Source organism: Bos grunniens, chromosome 25, assembly GCF_055505025.1.
Source record: "Bos grunniens cultivar Pamir isolate PY7600 chromosome 25, Bosgru_T2T1.0, whole genome shotgun sequence".
NCBI lineage: Eukaryota > Metazoa > Chordata > Mammalia > Artiodactyla > Bovidae > Bos > Bos grunniens.
The window spans coordinates 12,210,163-12,232,149 of NC_141189.1; the positions used below are offsets into that span (position 1 = coordinate 12,210,163).

Below are 21,987 nucleotides of genomic sequence, written 5' to 3' on the forward strand. Positions count from 1 at the left end.
TTAGTGATTTGCTAACTTAATGTGAATGAGCAGATCCCCTGGAGAAGGGAAAGGCTTCCTACTCCAGTACACTGACCTGGAGAGTTCCATGGACTGTATAGTCCATGGGGTTGCAAAGAGCTGGACACGACTGAGCGACTTCACTTCACTTTCCCTAGGAACACTTTTTAATGAAAGAAGGGGTAGAACATGAGTAAACACAGGAGAGTAAAGATGGAAGAAGTGCTGAAAAATAAGAAAAGATGAAATGTAAAGACAGACTGAGTGCATCGTGAGTTTGAACAGGGCAACTTTACTGCTGTGTGGGTTGAGAAATGCTTTGGAATAAATTGCATGGTAATATGTCTGTCAAACTCATTCACGGTTCTGTGACCCCAGGAATTGGTAACATGCAATCATCTGCAACTCAAGATGGGCAGGACTTGAATTTGGTCGATCTCTGGATCCTCAGGACTGTGAGTGGGCCCTCCTGGAGCATTTTAGTGGAGTAAGCTTTCCTCTCTGGAGAGTGTGTTGACCTAATAGCTCAAAGTGCTATCACTTTATGTGCAGTGCACTGTATGTACATGAATTATGTGTATCAGTGTTGCCTCAGTAAGCCTGATTAAAAATAAAAATACGCACTAAGCATCTGAGGAAATGTTGAGGATCAGATTCATTTATTATGTGCAGAATTCTAGTTTAGGTAGAAAGTTGTTGAAATCATGGATCCAAAATGATAAATTCAGCTCCTCAGAATAGCTACTAGAGAACAGACAGCTTCTAGCCTTGTATCTGACACATAGTAGTTATTTAATAAATATTTGTGGAGTGTGGGGCGACTGGGGAGAAGACAGAGGAGGGTTTTTTGTGTGTGACTGGTTGGTCATTTAAGTTGTGAATACAACCAAGACTCAGGGTTCCATGGATTGTTTCTGTTTTGAGGCTTGAGATGTTCTCCTGACAGTTGTTACTGCCTTCTAGATGTGTGTACCCGGTCACTATTTAGACAGTGGGAAAATGAGTAAATCTGTGTTCAGAAGAAAAGTAATTTAAAAAAGAGAAATAGAAGACTGCAGTAAACACTTTGTGCATGCCACTTTACCTCCTTGTGTGTCAATTTCCTCATCTGTGAAGTAGTAACAAATTTACTTCATAGGGTTGGTTGGTAAGGTTTAAAAGAGATAACCTCTGAAAGGGTATTTGCATATGGTGGTGCCTGGCACATTGGCTCCATAGGAGTGTTAGCTTTTCCTGCTGGGGACCATGTTTATAGAGATGTAAGGCTGAGAGAGTAGAGCTGAGCTTAAGTCAGTAGAAGAAGTGATGGGCGGTGGGAAGAGGACATATGGGATCTTGTGAAGTGACAAGAAATCTTGTGTTTAATTAACGTGAAAGTCATTAATTGATGGGAGTGATGGGAAACTGGCACAGAGAGCTGGAAGTGCAGCATCTTGTGCGCACAGGTCTGTCCTGACCTTCCTGGAGGGATCAATACAGGGACCTCTTAGTGCCTTCATTTCCCATCACTGAACAGTTGAGCTTAATTTTATTTGTGCTTTTAGTGAAGTGATTTGAGGTCCAGGGACACCTGCTGAGGTGATAGTGTAGGAAAGCACTTCAGAAAGGTCAGATGGAAGACAGATGTGGGCCACAGCAATGTGAATTAAACATTTTGTTTTTCCTGTGGGCCTTTCTATGAATGAGGAATGATCCCCAGGATTGCTCCATCCATTCCAGTGTTCTTTCAGAATCCTGACAGGAGTGGCTCACTAACCACTGATGGAAACAAATGAGCAGCTGGTTGTCACTGCATCTCAAATGGTCTCCCCCGTAGGTAGCCCTTGAATGAGAATTTCCTTAAAACATTCCAGGAAATAGACCATTGTTAACACATTTGGAAAACAAGTATGTGTTGTTCACTCAGTAAACTTCAGATGTGTTTATGGGAGCTTAGATCAATTGAAATGTAATAGGAAATTAAACACTATGTCATATGATAATCTAAAGCATTAGGAGGTTGAAAGTTACTCTAGAACTTCAGGCGACTGTGGTGTGTCATTGGAGGTGAGTCTTTGGTATTTTTTTAAGGTGCCATTTCCAGAGTGTATGGGGGCCTGTGCATGTTTGGAGCAGGAGGAATATGGGGATTCTCTGTGCCTTCCTCCCAGTTTGATTGTAAACCTGAATATGCTCTGAAAATCTTATTTAAAAAACATTATTGTAGAGCTGAGAAAGACCTTGGAACTCATCCAGTCACAACTCTTTACTTTAAAAGCATTAGGAACTGGGGATGAAATATAAGCAGTTTCTTTTTCCCAAAATTACATTGTGAATACAGAGTTTATCTTGATATCTGAATATTTTCTCCCCTAAAACACATTTTTCTTTGTTTTAAAGTAGCTTGTTGGATATCTAAGCAAAGAACATAGTTCTTCTGTGATATACCTATAATGTTGTTTTTATATATTATATTTATATCTACAAGGCCTCCCCTCAAAAATGGGAAAAACTCAATTAGATCAAGATATCAGATATGGAAATCCTTTTATTCCAGAGCCTGGAAATCTCATATTTGTCCACTAGTCATATCCTCTTCCTGGCATTTTTGGTGATGCTCCTGTCTATCATATCACTCAATGACTGTATTCATGTGGGAAAGGAGCACAGGAACTCAAGGAGCAAGTGATGATTAGTGGTTCCCTCCACCTCTCAGCTCATTCACAGATCTACTGAGGGGAACATAAGAGACATCACCACCACCAGCAGTATCACTTACTTTGTGCTTTAAAGATTGCAACATACATTCACAAGTTATGTAACTTTGTTATCACAGCTATCATTTACAGCAGATAGTATGTACTCATTTTGCAATATACAAGTATATCAAATCACCCCATATACCTGAAATTTATATAATGTCATATGACATTTACATCTTACTAAAGTTGGGAAAAATAATATTATTAGCCTAACATTACAGATGTGAGAAGCAGAATTCAAAGAAGCCAGTGAAAGGGTGAGGTTAAGCTCAGATCTTCTGAGTCTAAAATCTGTGCATAATATTATACAATGTAATATAAATCCTAGTTGTGGAAGCTTCACAGACTGCATAACTATATAAGAATAAAAAGAGCAGGTGATATGTAATGAATGAGTAGGTCACATATGAGAGCACCTGACCTGTTGCATAGTTATGGTTGAGCTGGAGTTGAGGGATTATCAGCCTGTGTGCCTCTGAATATATTTGAAACAGTCACCCAGGAAGGCTTTTTGGAGATGATACCTGGAGGAAGTTTGGGATGGTTGAAAAGAAGTGTGGTTACACCAGAGCTGCAGAACAGGATTAAAAAGGCAGTACTACCTTTAACATAAATTGTTGAAACATCTCTGCACCTTAGCCCCAATTCAAACTTTTATGGGTTTAAGAATCACAGAGCTAAGGGGTTGCTGCTGCTGCTAAGTCGCTTCAGTCATGTCTGACTCTGTGCGACCCCATAGACGGCAGCCCACCAGGCTTCCCCGTCCCTGGGATTCTCCAGGCAAGAACACAGGAGTGGGTTGCCATTTCCTTCTCCAATGCATGAAAGTGAAAAGTGAAAGTGAAGTCGCTCAGTTGTGTCCGACTCTGTGTGACCCCATAGACAGCAGCCCACCAGGCTCTGCCATTCATGGAATTTTCCAGGCAAGAGTACTGGAGTGGGGTGCCATTGCCTTCTCCGGAGCTAAGGGGTAAACTGAGCTAAAAGTATCTGAATTTCAGGAGCTTAGCTTTTTTGGAAACCTGCCTCCATCCTTCAGCAGGGCTTCCTCTGTGTTGGCTTCTGTGGGGTAGAAGCAGAGACGACTCACATGTTCTGCCAGCTCAGCAGCCCTGGGAGAGTGACCCTCATTCTTGTCCTTTCCAACAAGAATCATGCTGCTACTCCTCTGTGGTCTGACATTGGTCACATGGCCATTCTTAAATCAGTTACTTGTGACTGGATCTATGTGATGACCACACCCTGTGGTGGTGTGACTGCTGGGAGCCTGAGGTAGGTGGCGTTAATTCTTCAAAGGAAACTTGAGCTGTGGTTACCAAAGAATGAAGAAAAGGTGCTGAGGCAACAAAAACAATAATAAGGTTTAAAAATATATTTTAGAGGCTTCCCTAGCAGTCCGGTGGTTAAAACTCCATACTTCCAATGTAGAGGGCATGGGTTCGATCCCTGGTCGGGGAACTTAAGATCCCACATGCCATGAAGAGATATATATATATAAGAATTCTGATTTTATTTTCCTTTTCTAAAAGTGGGGGAAGGAAGGTGATCTCTTTTAAGGCCTAATTCAGAATAAAGTAGTAAGAAATGCTCCCTGGTAGAATAAAAGTCTTATAAAACTTGAAACAGTAACCTTGAGAAAAATCAGAGCTTTAAAGGAGACAAGGGCTTAGGCAGTGTACAGACAGAAATCATAATGCTACCTGCTTCAGGCCCCAGGAAAACCTAGCTTGTGGTAATCATACCGTGATCCTGTATTGAGCTTCAAGAATACATTGGAGGAAGAATTGAGAGATTTATTAATCGGGCTTCCACTGGTATTTCTTTGTACCATTCACAATTTAAAATTGACAAGTCAGGAATTGAAAGAATCTGGGGCTCCACTAGAATATTGACTGAACACCAAGCCCTTTACTTTATTCTGACTCTCAGTCAAGCTTTAATACATAACAATGGTTTGTCTAAATAACATTGCTGCAGTTCTCAGTAATTGTTAACAATAATAATGCATAAACAATTTTCTATTCAGAGTCAAATACTTTTTTATGCAGATAATTGCTATTTCCTTTATCCTAAAATACATGTTAGATTCTTGCCAGTGGAAATTGAGACATTGGAACTGAAATTAGCAGAAAGCTTTAAGTCCAATAAAGGTATTTAGTCTCAGGAAATATTTAAGGTATCTGCAAACATTGTTTTATTTTTTTCAACAGCTCAGTTTATTCAGTTAGTCTTCTAAGCCAACAAGTAAACCTTCAGCCTTAACAATCACAGCTTCATTATTATTACTTCTCAGATTTGTGCTTGGTCCTTTAAATCTGTCTAAATTGTTCTACAATAATTTCTTGTCCACAACTTGTGTGGCCTCAGGTTTTAAAACAAACTGAGATTGTTACTGCCAATTCCTGACTGCTGTAGTATTTGTAGTAATTGAATGCTAGTGGTTGGAGGTTTAGGAAAGATTTGAGAATAACTGGTTCCAAAAATATCCCTATGTGTGTTTGTGTGTGTTCTCTTGCCTGTGTGAATATGTTGGAGTAGGAAGATGATATGTTTTGATTAGGTGTTTGACTTTATTCAGAGTGTACTTTGGAAAACTTAAAACATTTCAGTGGGATTATAGTCTGTAATAACTGTGTTCTGATAAAACCATGGAGGGTTAACAATTCAGGTGACAGATTATCTCCCGTTCAGTGAATGCTGATTTGTGGACAGATACTTCTCCCTGTTGTGAAGTAGTTCCCCAGGCACCCTCTCTTGAATCTCTTCCACCAGGCAGACAGATGAGAATGAAAAATAAATTCCACATGTGATTTAGTTTAGGGTTTTGTGCATATGTGTGTGTGTGTGTGTGTATGTGTGTGTGTGTCTTTTCTGCTTGTGCGAGCTGTTTAAGCTCAGTGCAAATTCATTAAAAAAGACTCATTGTCTAGTTGTCCTGATAGCATCAACTGGCCCTTTTTCTCTCCTGGTGCAGTGGGACATCCATTACCTTGTAGGGCCTGACTGCTAGGATTGTTCCCAGAGTTCAGGACTGTTGAACCACAATGGGCTCTCCAGGCTTTGTGGCCTTAATAAGCCCCTGTTACTGGCTTTTCAAATATTGGTCTACCTATCAAGCCTGGCCGTGTGTCAGGAGAGGGGAGGCTTTCTTTAGAGCCACCACTGATGGATCACATGCTTTTTCTCAAGAGAGCAAACAAGCACTTTTTTGTTTAGGCTCAGTAATACTTGGCAAAGAAATACAGCTGTAATTATATATCCTAGTTCTTGTTCTTTTCTCCCAATCTGAGTTTTACTCCCCTCACCCTCAACTTTACATAAAAGCAGCTAGCATTGGATCTGAAGTAAATGTCATGAATGAATAATAATTTCTTTCATTTACACAGTAATTAAACCTGTTGAATGCTGACTTAGTGCTTTACTGCACTCTAATTTAACTGGAAGATTTGGCCTTTGTGAATTCACAGAAAAGGGAAAAAATAGAAATTAAATACCTACTGAGACTATTACGGAGGACATTTTTCAGAAGGGTTCTTCCTCCTCCTGTTTCTCTTCATCTCGTGTTTGCCTTCTGCTTCCCGGGATACTTAATACTTAAGAGTTGTTCTGCAAATCATTCTTCAGTTTTTATGCCCAGCAGTGCCCACAGCCAGGCACCTCTGGGTCAAGGCGATTGGCTGCCACTGCAGACAGAAGGCCAAGGGCCTGCTCTGCTGCCTCGGCAGAATTGTTGCTGCTGGTCTTCTGGAGCATTTGAGTTCTTTCTGGCTAGTTTCTACATTCCTTTCCTTCTTAACCCATAGAATTCGAGTTGGTGAGTCCTTCCATCGGTCTTCATGATCATGCTTGACATAATCTGTGACAGCCAAAATATGCCTGAAAGCTGATAGATACATCCAACCCAGCAGTGTTTTGGGAATCTGTACCACTCTACTGGAAATGGCAACCCACTGCAGTATTCTTGCCTGGAAAATCCCATGGACAGAGGACCCTGATAGGCTACAGTCCGTGAGGTCAAGAAGAGTCAGACACGACTGAGCGACTTCACTTTCACTTTCACCACTCTACTGAAAATTTCTGCCTGTGTACAGTCTGAGTCACTCAACTTGTCTTTCCCAGAGTGTCTCTCAGGTGGGTCCACTTTGTTGTGGAGGAAGGTGTTTTACAACACCAGTCAGTTTTCATCATCTTTCACCTTGAGGACTGACTGGCCATTTTAATAAAGACTTCATTCCCAGAGCTCCCTCCTCAGGAGTTTGTAAGTTCCCTCAGCGATAGTCTCTGACCCTGAGAGGGCCCTGCTGTTTACCTGTTGAGCAGAGATTGTTCGACGTGCTGTGTCTCCAGAGGCAGTGCAGGCAGGAACTCTGGCCCCGCCTTCCCAAAGCTGCAGCAGACTCTGTAGAGAGGACCGCCAGCGCTGAGGGCTGTGCCGCAGGGGCCTGTTCTCTGCACTTCTCCTCACAGGAGCCGGCCTTCTGGGCCAAGTGGCCGAGCCTCTGACTCTGAGAGAAAAGTCCTGCTGTGTTTCGTGCAGGTTGTGTGCTGTGTGGGTTGTGGATGGTGAGGGCTCCCTTGCAGTGCTGTCTAGGAGCACTGACTAAGTTTATGGGTGTCGGATACCTGGCACACAGCCAGTCGGTAAATGCTAGTCCTTACCCGCGTCTGGAGACAAAGAGAACACAAGTGTTTAAGTGTTTTTTTTTTTTTGTAAGACAAGTACCCTTCCTCATATACGCCCCTCGTCACTACTCAGGGCCAATGTTTATGTGACTTAATTTTCTTTTCTGTCCCTTCTTCCTCCTGCCCACTCTTCTTCCTTCCCTCCTTCTCAAAAGTTACACCAGACTTATTCAGATCACATTTTTCCTTTATGGAAAGTTCTAAAAACTTAAAAAAACTTGTATTCTAGTATATATTTTTAACATACTTTTCAACTGTATTTGTTAAAATGCAGTTGGAAGCATAGATGTTGTATAGATAAAATAAATAGTTTATGATTGTGGATTTGTTTCAAACACATGAATCTAGGCAAATCCCTGCCTAGATGAATCCATATTCTTTTTCTCTCTCCCTCTCTTTCTATATATATATATGTGTGTGTGTGTGTGCACACATATATATACATAGTTATAAACATAGTTTATACATAGTTATAAACATAGTTTATACATAGTTATAAACATACAATTGTTTTCTATTTTGCCACTGAGTGCTTACTTTGTGCCAGTTCCTATGATAAATGCTTTTAATGCTTTCTTATATTTATTAGATGAGTTTCTTATACTGCTTGATTGTAAGAATTTTTGTAAGGTACCTGTGAAAAACTACATATTTCCTAACCTACCCCTGACTACTGAATCTGGGTATTAGAATCTGAATCTTGAGTTTCCAATCTGGCTCCATGTGGAAATAACCTGAAACTGGAACTTTTAAACAAACTCTATCCCAGTCCATTTAAATTAGCGTGTTTACAGGGTAGGCCTGTGACCTTTAAACTCCTCTGATGACTCTAGGGGCTCCTCTGGTGACTCTTATACCTCAGTCGTAAGTGTACAGATAGGGTGGTAGAGATTTAACGATATAGGTGGTGCTTATTATCTGAAAGTAGAAAATGAACTTTAGTCCATTTAATCCTTACAATAACCCATGAGGCACAGCTGGCATTATCCCTATTTTCAGATGAGAAATCAGAGGTTTGGAGAGACACGATATCAAGAATGGGTCACGTGTTCTTTTAAATCTTGCAGTCTAAGAGTACACTTAGTATCACCATGCATGATCACAAACTACGTATGAAATGCTGGTTTAGACATGGACTTAAATTGACCAACTCAGCGTGCCTCAGAGCCAAGTACTTGTTTGCCAAGTTCTTTTGTATGTAGACACCTGCAAATAGACATCAGAAGTCCATTTTGTAAAGTCAGTGGCAAAGAGAATGAGCTTGACATTTGGGATTTGTTACTGACCCACAGACTTGGGTGGACTTTGAGTGACTTAGAGGTCAGATACAATTTAATATTCTGCCATTTCTAGAGATTTTTCTGTGAAACACTTTGGTTTGTATTTCATGATCCCTGCCTTCTCAGCCGTGAATTTCTTTTTGAATGCGTCCCACTCCACCACTTGTTTTCAAGTGGCTTTGTTGCAGGTGCTGTGAATGCAGAGGAGTGACTTGGTCATTCTTTCTCTGTAGAAATGATGACAATGTGGAGCCAATTTACCTCCAGCTATAAATATGACCACATTCACATTTTAAAAAACACGTCCTGTAATTCTAAGAGCTCTCTGAGGTGGGAGGAGGGGAACCTATGTCTAGCCTTCTAAATGGATGTTGCCCTTCAGTTAGAGCCCAGGACTTCTCCATAGTTTTCATGTATTTGAGCAAGTTCCTTAAAAGTGCTTGGTTCTGTGGATTTGAAATTATTAATTTGACTCTTATAATGGTTTAAATAACCATGCTTGTGCCTCCATATGTGTATTCATTTTTTTAGCGAATATTTCTTGACCCATGTGTCAGGTACAGTTCTAAATAGTGGGCTGATGATATCCAAACTAAGCAGGAAAAAATCTCCTGTCATTGAGCTTAGATTCTAATGAATAATGCAAGAAAAAAAAGTTAAGTACATAAATCTTTAAGTGTTTTGGAAGGTAAAAATTCTAGATAGAAAGCATGTAAAGAGGAAAACCTCTCTATGTAGTTGGAGAATAGTGAATTTTTTAATAATGCAGTCAGGTTGGACCTTATTGAGGGAACTTATAGCCAGGATTTGCTGGAGGTAAGGGAGTAGTAAGCCATGCAGATATCTGAGAGAGGTCACTTCAGACAGAAAACACCTCCACTGTCACCTCTCCTCAGTGTGTGAGGCTTAGCAAGGAGACCTGGGTTCTGTAAGATGCGTCTTACATGAAATTTTGCCATTAGCAACTACATGGATGAACTTGCAGGGTGTTATGCTAAGTGAGATACGTCAGAGAGAGAAAGACAAATACTGTTTGATAGCACCTATTTGTATTTGTTATATATAAAATTGTACACAAGCAAATGCAAAACTCATGCCCAAATTGTTCTACTATATCAGTTGTATTGCAACACAGTTTTTTTTTTTTTAAGAATTAGCTTAATAATCAGAGCTCTCTGTACATAGAGATATGATCAGTCTAATATAATGACAGAATTGCAAACAATAAAATGAGTATAATTTGCAAAGGAGAGAAATGGCAGGAGTTAGAAGAGGTAAACAGTGGTGGGATCAAAATGATTTTTGTATCATGTGTCACTCACTAGGCCCTCAGATTGTGCTGTAATCATACTGTTCTCTATTCTGGCTTTTAAATTTAAAGAGCTAAGTCAAGTTATTACAGATAAAAATGTCAGTCGTGTCCAGCTGTACAAATTATTAGCCACAAAATTCAAAGAACAGCAGTGGAAAGTCTAATCCTAATGCACAGTTGAAAATACCTTTCTGGGCTCTCATCTCAGAGATGAGGCTTTTGCCTTCTTCACCCAAAGGATGGTGTGGGAATTGTTTGGAATGAAGAAGCAGGGCAGAGATGTAATTCAACTTTGTGTTCTCCCATCATATTCTTATTCCAGTGGAGAGATGTATCTTTTCTATCTTTAGCTCAAATTATCAAACACAAATTGGAGCAAGGATAATAAAACCAGATGACTAGGAGAGTCCCATCTGCCCCCTCACCAACCTTTCTCTGTTCAGTGTCGTTTCTACCCATATTAGCAGATGGCACCAGTTCTTGGCCAGTGTCTCTAGTTATCTAAGGGATTGTTCTTTTGCCCGCCTCCTTTAATACAACAGTAGAAAAATTGGTCATGACTCACTCTATGCCCATTGGCCAAGGCTCTGATTCCTGAGAACTAGACAGAAGCTTGGAATTCAACCAAACCTTCTGTAATGCATTACAATGATCTGCCTGACAGCAGAAAGCTGGGTTGATTTAAACTTGAGCTTTTATATACTGGAAGGTTTGTTCAGTGCTGGCTAGAAAAAGCTAATAGTAACAAATCTCAAAAACCTTAAAAAAGAAAAAGCAAAGGCTTTCTTGAGTTTTGTTCTGAGAATGCTGGTTACTTCTAATGGTGAGTGGTGTAGCGCTATATGATGCAAATTGCAGGACTCTTTAGTTCCAGTTCTGCATTTGACCTCTCTGTAAAGGAAAGTGAGCTTCTGACTAAACATGGGAGAGTGAGATTTGACAGATGACATGGAAGGTGAAAGGTGAAAGAGTAGGTTGTGAGGGAGCATCTGTTTACTGCAGAGCGTGGAGTCCTGGCTCTTGAGGCCAGTGGATTATAGACTCACCATCATCTTTGAAGCAGTGTGTTTTGACTTTAGTAAAAACAGTGTAAGTAAATTCTGTAACCTTTTCTTTGGGTCCTGGACAGTATTTCAGAACAAGTGACAGTTGACTAAGCACTGAGAAAAAAGTACAGTCCTTACAGAAAGCCAGATATACCCTTCAGTTCTTTCTTTAGCAAGACTGTTGGACAGTAACTCAAGGGCATGTCATAGACACAATTCATTTGGACTTCAGCAAGATTTTTGCCTTGTCTTCCTTGATTCTATTGTGAACAATTAGAAAAATACAGGTTCGGTGGCATGATTATCAAGATATATAATTTCATTATTATTTCACTGGTTAAGAACATTTGTTTCACTCTGGATAGAACTAAGATCATTGCATAAATGCCTATCCTTCTGTCTATCATATTTAAATTTTGTCTTTGCAATGAAGCTGTAGTCACAAATGTTTCAAAAATAGTTCAGTCGCTCAGTCATGTCCAACTCTTTGAGACCCTATGAACCGCAGCATGCCAGGTCTCCCTGTCCATCACCAACTCCTGGAGTCCACTCAAACCCATGTCCCTTGAGTTGGTTAAATCATAAATATGCTGGGTGGGAAAAACAGGACACAGCTGGATTTTGACTATCTGGGTAGTGACCAAATTAAGGTGAAAAGGTAAGAGTTAGGTAAACTTAGGTTCAAAACCCAGCCATGAAAAAAGAAAATAGAGAGGGGAGACACAATTTTCAGCTGACACATTTAGTGAGTCAGCAGTGTGTCTTTCACAATAAAACTACTGGTGTTTTTGAGTACCTTAATAGAAACATAGAATGAAGTAGTGGATGTGTGACTGTTTTGTGTATGTTTGAGGAGGAGGGGATAGATAGGAACATTTGAAGTAAGTTTTCCCCAGCATCACAGATAGTATTAATGTTCACATTCTGCACATTTTGGTGTATTTGTAAATCACCTCTAATCTTTAACGGAGAAGGCAATGGCAACCCACTCCAGTACTCTTGCCTGGAAAATCCCATGGACGGAGGAGCCTGCAGTCCATGGGGTTGCTAGGAGGCTGGGTACGACTGAGTGACTTCACTTTCACTTTTCACTTTCATGCATCAGAGAAGGAAATGGCAACCCACTCCAGTACTCTTGCCTGGAGAATCCCAGGGACGGGGGAGCCTGGTGGGCTGCTGTCTATGGGGTTGCACAGAGTTGGACATGACTGAAGCGACTTAGCAGCAGCAGCTAATCTTTAAATTGAAAAGATCCAAATAGCTGTGAAAATTCATTGGATTTAAAAGCTGCTTTGGCAAGGGGAAAGCAAAACTGTACTTAAAGAGGGATTTTCAGAGAGTAGTTTTAAAGACATTTAACTTGTCTAATGTCAAGTTAAAACAATTTAAGTAGTTACAAGAACAAGTCCTTGTAGGGTGTATGAAAAATTGGTAGTCACATGAAAGTTTGAGGAAACTTAACAGAAAGCAACTTTCAAGGTGTAAGGTATGAAGTTTGCACATATTATCATGGGATAAGTTTAAAAATGTAGTCCCATATGTATGTTTTGCTTACCATGTGTGTGCCATATACCGTAAGCCATCAGAGATTCAGAATTTATAAATGGCGTGCTTCCTGTTTAGTAAAAAGTAATTAGTTAAGGAGGAACTGGAAAAAGTTTGAAGGTTAACGGGATAAGAAATTGATCAGCAAGGCAGGTAAGAAAGGGCTTCGGAATTTCTCATGCTTCATTGGTAGAAATAGCAAAGATGAACTAGGATGAGAATCATGAGTCTGAGGTTTTGGCAGGCTTAGAAGCACAGCCTTTTAAAATTGATTTTTGGAAACTGCTCTTTATTACCCACTTACAACATCTTATTCAGATTTGTGGCACAGGTTCCTTCTAGTTGTAAAATTCACCTGGTACTTAGAGATTATCATTCTAATTCATTACTTTTATCCTGGAAAACTGGGACTTGATGGTCTGGTTACCTTGTAATGTGTTTGGATTTAATTTAGTTCACTAAAATTTTTATATTGATAGCAGCCTTCCCTGGGGTCTGTAATACCCTGGAGGTAAAGAACATACTTGATCTCAGCATTTCTTTAGGGCCTGGCCCTTTCCCTCGGACATAGTAGGCACCTAATAAATATTTATGAAAAAGTATTGAGATAAGTATTAAGATCGAAATCCTCATCATACACAGTAGAAAATCAAGTCTCTGGTTGTTTGTGTGGTCCAGCATTTCAGAGCAGAAAGGAGCCTTAGAAGGGAACACATACAACTCCTCTATTTCACACATGGGGAGAGGAGAATTCCTGAAATTTAACAGGGGAGCTGCTGTCTGAATGTTGCAACTGGCATGTTGTCTCAGGAGTTATTGCTGATTCTCTTGGGACTCAGGATGATTTGGAGAAAGTTGAATCAGTATCTTCAGGTCTGTGCTGGTTTTTTCCTACCCTAGCACACCTTCAGCATCCAGAGTGCATTCCTCTTTAGTAGTTCTATCTCTTCTTGAACACGTGAGTTCAAACCCACAGTTTTGCTTTTATCTTTAAGTGCTGTTTAACATTCAGGCACTACACCGTGCAGTGCAGACACCAATTAAAGGAACAGTTTTTTGTAACCAGCCTGTTTACAGTCTATATGCCTTGGTGGTGGTGGTGGTGTGCAGTGGCTGAGTCATGTCAGACTCTTTGCGACCTTGTAGACTGCAGCACACCAGCCTTCCTGGTCCTTCACCATCTCCTGGAGTGTCCTCAGTCTTGCGTCCATTGAGTTGGTGATGCTTTGGTGATGACCTGTTAATGTGATCCTGGCCAGCTGCTGGTTGTTCCTCAGTCTTATATCCATTGAGTGGGTGATGCTTTGGTGATGCCCTGTTAATGTGATCCTGGCCAGCTACTGGTTGTTTGACTGCATCAAACATTGAGTTACTTCATGTGATACTGTTTCATATTTATGTTTGGTATCTTGTTTTGTTCAGTCAACTAACGAAAAAATTATAATCACACGTGAAAATTTTGTTATATGGCTCTTAATTAAAGCATAGAGTTGAAATGAGTATCAAGCGGATTTTTTTTAATTGCAGAGAATTTCATTAAATGTTTAAGTTAGGATGGTTTCAACTATGAGTGTTAGAAAACCTAACTCAAACTTGCTTAACCAGTAAGGAAACTTATGGGGTCACCAAGTTCAGAAGTGGGGAGGGCCTCAGGTAGGTTAATTCAGTGACTTAGTGTGTATCTGTCCTCAGAGACCTCATTTCTTCCTGTCTCATCTGTTAGCTATCTGTGCATAGTTATTAGTGGCTGCCGGGGCCTCACGCTTTGCTCATAGCTAATTGTAGAAATGTGGGAGTGTGGGCCAGGGAGATTGAGAGAGATTGAAGGGAAAATGACTTCTTTCCCAGACAGAGGCAAAGATCTCCCCTCTGCCTCTGGACAAATTGGGGGCATGAGCATAAAAAACTGTCCTTTTGGGTTGGCGTGTCTGGATTGATTTAGGCCTGAGTTCCAGACCAATTGCTGGCAGAGAGGATGAAAGGACTTTGATGGGCTTAACTAGGCCTGGAGCTGGAGTTATGTCCTCAAGGGCAAAGCCCCAACACAGTAGGGGAAGGGTAGAATGAAGGTTGGGGAGTCAATCTCAGTTGGGCTTTGAGTGGCTCTCAAACCAGTGATCACAGTTGGCTAAATCTCTTATCCACAGCAGTACTGGTTTCCTCTGTAAAAAGTGTTACTCCAGACTGTCAAGATGAGAAAGGTACAGCCAAATGCATCAGTTATAGATTGCTTGCCTCTAACCATTGCTTGTGTTTTAACTTTGGTAAGTCAAGGAGTACGGAGTGAATGATCGTAAGACACTCCCCTCAAGGGAACTTGGGAATTGGTAGAAAAGCAGAAAAGAAACAACTGCTAAATAAGGTTTCTTGTCAAATGTGCAGTTCAGGGATGCTGACTTGTAGGAATTCAAGTTGGGTTTTTGGAGAGAACACGGCCTCTCTGGTATCCCCCAGCATCACTGGAGTGGCTGCTTTTCTTTCTTGCCCTGGGGTAAGTGAAGCATTTTGATTATAATTTAATGCAACATGGTTTATAATTTATAAAAGGTCACTTCAGTTTAAAAACTTTCATCCATGCTCTGAGCTACCTAAGATCCAGCGCTGATCCTTAAAGGAGCTTTGGGAAGGGTAAGGAAAGCTTATCCATTCTCTTCCATTCTGCTGCTCATTGTGTGGCCATGTGCTCTTTGTGCCTCTTTGCCTGGCCTCTCAAAACTGAAGAAATAAAGGACTTTCTGCATATAGCAAGGTGAGACAATGCCAGGTCTGTCAAGATCAAGGAAAATAAGAATAACAGGAAATTTAAAGGTCAATTCAGAAGATACCTTTACACCTTGGTCATCATAGACAAAGGGAAAGCCGAGAAGCTGAAGCAGTCCTAGTCGCCTGGTTGGGCAGTGAAGGAGCTGAAATGAACCAGGCGTGCTGATTTGAACTGTATAATGGTTTAACAAAAATTCTTTTTAAAAAGGTGTCTGTGTGTTTGAGGGAAAAGGAGAGTGCTAGGTATGAACAAGGGGGGTGGTGATATTGTTTAGTCGCTAAGTCATGTCCAACTCTTTGTGTCCTCATGGACTACAGCCCATCAGGCTTCTCTGTCCATGGGATTTCCCAGGTAAGAATACTGGAGTAGGTTGCCATTTCCTTCTCCAGGGGAACTTCCCAACCAGGGACCGAACTTGCGTCTCCTGCATTGCAGATGGATTCTGAGGCATCTGGGTGTAGTTGACTATAATTGGAGGCAAGATGATATAACTGTCTAGAGGGACGAGTCTGTGTTGGATGCATGACTGAAGTTATCACACAGCAGATTAGCGCACTGTCTTAAAGGGCAAATAGAACTTTGACAGGTCAAAATGAGGGTGTTTCAAAAACAGACAGTAGTTTGTATAAAGCCTGTAGAGTCCTAAAATATGTAGTGTGAATATGCAGCAGCAATTTGGAAGATAGACGCTTACTCCTCGGAAGGAAAGTTATGACCAACCTAGACAACATTAAAAAGCAGAGATGTTACTTTGCCAACAAAAGTCCGTCTAGTCAAGGCTGTGGTTTTTCCAGCAGTCATGTATGGATGTGAAAGTTGAACTGTAAAGAAAGCTGAGCACTGAAGAATTGATGATTTTGAACTGTGGGGTTAGAGACGACTCTTGAGAGTCCCTTGGACTGCAAGGAGATCCATCCAGTCCATCCTAAAGGAGATCAGTCCTGGGTGTTCATTGGAAGGACTGATGTTGAAGCTGAAACTCCAGTATTTTGGCCACCTGATGCAAAGAGCTGACTCATTTGAAAAGACCGTGATGCTGGGAAAGATTGAGGGCAGGAGGAGAAGGGAACGACAGAGGATGAGATGGTTGGATGGCATCACCGACTCAATGGACATGAGTTTGGGTAAACTCCAGGAGTCGGTGATGGTCAGGGAGGCCTGGTGTGCTGCAGTCCATGGGGTTGCAAAGAGTTGGACATGACTGAGCAACTGAACTGAAGGGACACAGGAGGATAAAGGATCCAGGTGTGTCTGTTGGGATCACAGCATGTCAAATCCAAAATAAAATATATATATGTTGTGGTAGGCAATAGTGAGCCATTAAAAAAGTAAAAAATGATTTTGGGACTTTGTTTAAACAGCACATGGCAAGAACAGTCTATATTTATTTTACTTTATTTCTTGTAAACTGAACAGTGAATACTGTTTGAGTTCATGGGAAAGACTCACTCTCTCAGAGAGGGAACTTTGGGAAACGTTCTGGAGATGGAATCCAACCTGAGTTGTAAAGGTTGAGCTGACCTGATGGAGAACAGAGGGGAGCTTGCACTGTGTACCACACACAAGACCACGTAGGCTGATGGAGCCTGAAGTGATGCAATGCCCAGACATGATCTGTGACATCCAATAAAGTGTTAAATTTTACCCAATATAATTTTAGTATATTTTATGAGCATATTCCAGAGTTCTAAGAAAACTGGTTTTGTATCTTTAACACATGGGATAATGCTAAATGAGAATATTTTATTAACTTTGTATGTCAGTCCTTTGAAATTCTGACATTGGGCTGTGTGTGTATCATTTAGAACATTTCTGACTCCATAAACCCAGAGTTTAAAGTTAGAGAAAGGCGCGCATGTGGCAGTGCTTAGTGCCCTGCCTCAGGAAGCACCTCCCACTGTTTCCACGTGGTCGTTAGATGCCTGGGCCTCCCCATCCCCTGAACTCTGATCATCGCAGAGATTTTATTCCTCAGCTCTTTAGAAGTTCTACTCCAAATCTAATGTTAGTTTAACTGCCAAATGACGGAATCCAGAGCACATGGTAAGTATTACTTGAAATCGACAACTGGAAAAAGTTTCACAGAGGCTCACATGATGCTGTTTGTACATTTTTTTTTTCTTCCACAGTGACACTTAAAATTCATCCCACATTGCCTGTAGGAGAGAGGAGGGGGAGAAGCCCTGTTGTTTGATAGCTTTGTATGTTCCTCCGAAGAAAGAGAGTGCTTGAAAAAAAGAAAGGCAGGCTTTCAGATGTTGTCTGAACAAAGATATGGAAATGTGAGACGAGGGCAGCATCTGGAGGTTTTCAAACACTGGAACACAGGCTGCACGCTTCTTTTGCTGTTGGAGGAGTGAAAAGCTGTTTCCTGTCATTTCCCATCTTGTCACTTCTAGGACCAACATCTTGCTACTTCTTGCACCAGCTGCTGTTGTTGTTGTATTTTTTTCCCTCTTCCCTCCACAGACAGATGGTACAAGAGCTTTGATAATGCTCCCCCCAGTTCTAAAGAAGGTTGCTTGTGTGGTACCTCTATAGAATGATCCTGTACCCCGATCACTCACTTTACGCCCCCGTCACCCACTCTATCCTGTTAGCAGAGTCTGAAGGAAGCAGAAGGGATCTGGTGGAGGCTTTTAACAGCATGCTCTCTCATGGCTGGTGGAGATGCCTTATGGAAACCTCACCTCTGCCAGGGCAGCCCTTTTGTTTCTGAGGTTTCACTCCAAAAGAGGGAAGAGGTGAAGAGAGTCAGCTTTGCTATCTTTGCCTCCGTAAGTACCAGGGATTTCTGATCGTGCTTTCTGTGTACTCTGAACCCAGAATAGGAGTTCTGACATCCTTGTTTCCCTCCCTAGATTTTAGCTAAGTAGAATTGGGCACAGGTGATGTACAGATGACCCTTGAACAACACAGTTGGAATTGTGCAGGTCTACCGATAAGCAGATATTTTCTAATACGTAGGTACCACAGTACTGCATGATCCGTGGTTGGTTAAATCTGTGGATGTAGAACCACTGATAAGGATGGCAGACTGTACAGTTAACTTGGATTTTTGACTTTGTGCTTAGGGGTGGGGAAGGTGGGGAATGTGCCAATGCCCCTAATTCATACATTGTTCAAGGGTCTACTTTACTATCATTTCAGAGGGCTAGATATTTATCTTCAATTGCTCTCTTTACACCTGTTACTTTAAATATTTTTCTTGGGTTTCTCAGTGAGGATCAGAACTTAGAAATGCAGGATACCTGAATAGATACATTGAGGAGATAATCGTTGGAAACAACTTTGGTTTTGTTTAATTTTATTGTATTTATCATTACAAAGTAAAAATAACAACTGCAGGTATGGAGCTTCTCCCTTCTTTTCCTCAGAATGATAGCTGTTTTTCCAAGAAGTAACATACTCTTTGTAGAAAACTTACAAATCTGTTATAGAAGAAGTAAAATTGTCTGTAATTCTGGAATGATCACTCTTACCTTTGGTATATTTCCTTGTAGATTTTCCTTCAGGGTCATGGTATATGTATTCCTCTTGTTCACCAGAACAAAATGCTTTGGTCACTTGTTAGGATGGATTTGGTGGTAGTGATAGTGGTGGTGTAATGATGATAGCTAATTTCATCCAACATTTATTATATAGCAGTCACTGTAGTACATGTTTTACATGCATTGCACATTTCAATTCTCATATCAGTCTAGAAGTGAAATTGAAAATGAAAGTCTCTCAGTCGTGTCCGACTCTGTACTGTAGCCCTCCAGGCTCTTCTGTCCATGGAATCCCCCAGGTCAGAATATTGGAGTGGGTAGCCATTCCCTTCTCTAGGGGATCTTCCCAAACCTGGGTCTCCTACACTGCAGGCAGATTCTTTACCACTAGTACCACTTGGGAAGCCCATTAATCCAAAAGCAAGAATGAATTTATCTATAGTTTAGACATGAGTCAAGCGGAGGCAGAAAAACACTGTGTAGCTTGCCCAAGGTCACAAAGTGCATGTAAGGTGAAGTCAGGACTTGAATCTGGATGGTTTGTCTCTGAAATTCATGCTGTTTACTATTTGTCCGTCTTTAAAAAGTCTGAGTATATTTAAGACACTTGATACATATTGCCTCAGGTTTCTTGGCGGGGGAGGGGGAGCAGGGTGCTGTGCTGGGTTTCCTCTAGCTGCAGCAAGCGAGGGCTGCTCTCTAGTTGCGATGTGCAGGCTTCTCGTTGTGGTGGCTTCTCTCGTTGTGGAGCACGGGCTCTAGAGCTCGTGGACTTGATCGCTGTGGCTCCTGGGATCTGGAGCACAGGCTCGGTAATAGTTGTGGCTCAAGGGCTTAGTAGCTTCGAGGCATGGTGGATCTTTCCAGGTCAGGGATTGAACTTGTGTCTCCTGCATTGGCAGGCGGATTCCTCACCACTGAGCCACCAAGGAAGCCCTGTAAGATTTTTTTTTTTTAATCAGTTCATATTTCCTGCATTCATAAGATTGCTTATTGTGGCCTTGCTACCTTCAGATATCACCAGATGTGCTTTACCTTTATAGATGTTTGAAGTGATTGATCACTCACTTTTTCCATATTCGTTTTCTTACTAGAAAGATTGGACATTTTTCATGTGATATTGATCATTTGTATTTCATCTGTAAATTGTTCTGTCCTACTGCTTTTATTGGCTAGTTAAATTTTTTGTAAAACTTACCATACACGTTAACCCTTCATCTCATTTGTTTAAAATATGTTTTCTTCTGCTACTTGCTTTCATATTTTTGAACAAACTACTTATATGACTGTTTTAAGTATGTACATGTCCATATATTTTTTTCCTGTATACCCCTCTCACATATCATCAATTTTAGCTTGTATTTTCCTTTATTTTATGGTTTTATTACTTGTAGACAACTCTTCAGTTCCTATCTGGAATTTATTTTAATGTATGACCTGAGGTGAGACCCTGGTTTTATTATATTATTGATAGGTAATCCTTTTTTGTTTGTTTTTGGAATCCATTTAAAAATTACCTTGTATTATATATTTCACTCTTCTGTGGTGTACCTTATTATATATTTGTTTCTTTTACCTGTTACCATTTGTTTTAGGCTATTTTTTCTTACTAGTTTAGTATAAAGGATACAACTCAGGAACAGCCAAGCGGAAACGATGCATGGAACAGGTACGGGGGCAGGGGTGCACAAGTCAGGAACAGGGCAGAGCTTCCATACCCTATCCAGGTAGGCCATTCTACCGGCACCTCAGTGTGTTCACCGGCCCCGAAATTCCTGGACCCTGTCGTTTGAGGGCATTTTATGGAAGGTTTAGTACATGCGTGTGATCGGTTAAATTGCTGACAGTTGGTGTGAAGATCTCCAGCTCTCCTCCTTGCCCCTAAATTGGAGGTGGGGATAGGTACGGGTGAAAGTTCCAACCCTGTACTCATGCCTTGTCTTTCTGACAACCAGCCTCCCATCCTCCTGAGGCTGTTTGGGCATCTGCAGAAGTTGTCTCAGAACTAAACCCAAGTGACACTCCTATCACTCAGGAATTCCAAGGCATTTAGAAGCTTTATGTCAGGAAACTATGACAAAAACCAAATATGTGTTTTATTACAGTATTGTAGAAAGTTCTCAATTTGTGGCAAATGAATAATTTGCTTACAGCACTGAGATTAGACATAACATTGGTTGACACACAAGAGGGCTGTATTCTTTTCTCTGAATTGCAGCAAATAACCTAGTAGTAACCTTATTAGTAACCTAGGTGGTCCCAAAACTTTGATTTTATTTAAAGAAGGAACTGCCTCTTGCCTTTCCCTCTGTGATTTTACACATGTATTAGTACGGGCAGCAACCAGTAATAAGGATCTTCTATAATCAAAATGATGCCCCCTTGTTTTTGAGTCTTGTTTTACAGTACTGAAAGTGTTGTGGGTTGTACTTTTTTATTCAATCTTAATGATAACCCTATGATGTAACTTGGTCCAAGGTGTTTCATCTACTTTACATATGAAGAAAATGAGACTTGTACTAAAGTCTTTGCCCTCAGCCACAGGATTTGTAAATTGTGGAACTGGCCTCTAGCTTAGCTCTCCTGAGACCTGAGTTGATATTTTGACTGGGTTAGTTCCAAGCCTTTCTGGTTTTGTTTTTCTTTTTGAGAGATTTGCATATCTACCATGTTCACCTTTAAAATATTGAAAAATTGTAGTTAAGGTGCCTACCTAAAATGACCTGTCAAAATATTTTTTTTCAACTGTAAAGTACTAATCAAATGTATGGCTTTGTCTTTATTATTCCCTGGGGACTAACAGATACTTGTCTTCCCTATTCAGTGGTATATGATGGTAAGTAACAAAGATGTATTATTTGCAAGCTTTATTTTTTAAAGTATATTTCATCTGTCATGAAGGATATTTTTAACTAAAAGAAGAAGCAATCTTCATTTGTCTTAGGTCAGTTGAAAGTGAATGATACTTGAGACAGAGTTGTCAAATTTGTCTTCTGCCCTCAGATTGCTAATCACAGTCTTTTCTTCGTAATCTTATAGAATAGGGTAAAAAGTTTGCATCTCAGTTTATAGTTAGTATTTTGGAAGTTTCATATTCAGTTGTATTCAAAGTAGTTCCACATATT

The 21,987-nt window shown here is 40.7% G+C and overlaps 1 protein-coding gene and 1 pseudogene across 16 annotated transcripts in view; both read left to right on the plus strand.

Moving 5' to 3' along the window:
- AUTS2 (activator of transcription and developmental regulator AUTS2) overlaps nucleotides 1-21,987 on the plus strand; it is a 1,218,095-nt gene that overhangs the window by 394,576 nt on the left and 801,532 nt on the right. The window lies entirely within an intron of this gene.
- LOC147345027 (large ribosomal subunit protein eL38 pseudogene) overlaps nucleotides 1-21,987 on the plus strand; it is a 54,027-nt pseudogene that overhangs the window by 23,905 nt on the left and 8,135 nt on the right. The window contains exon 1 of the transcript XR_015154491.1: nucleotides 1-21,987. This exon is cut by the window's left edge and continues 23,905 nt beyond it; it is cut by the window's right edge and continues 8,135 nt beyond it. The product of XR_015154491.1 is annotated as a large ribosomal subunit protein eL38 pseudogene (transcript).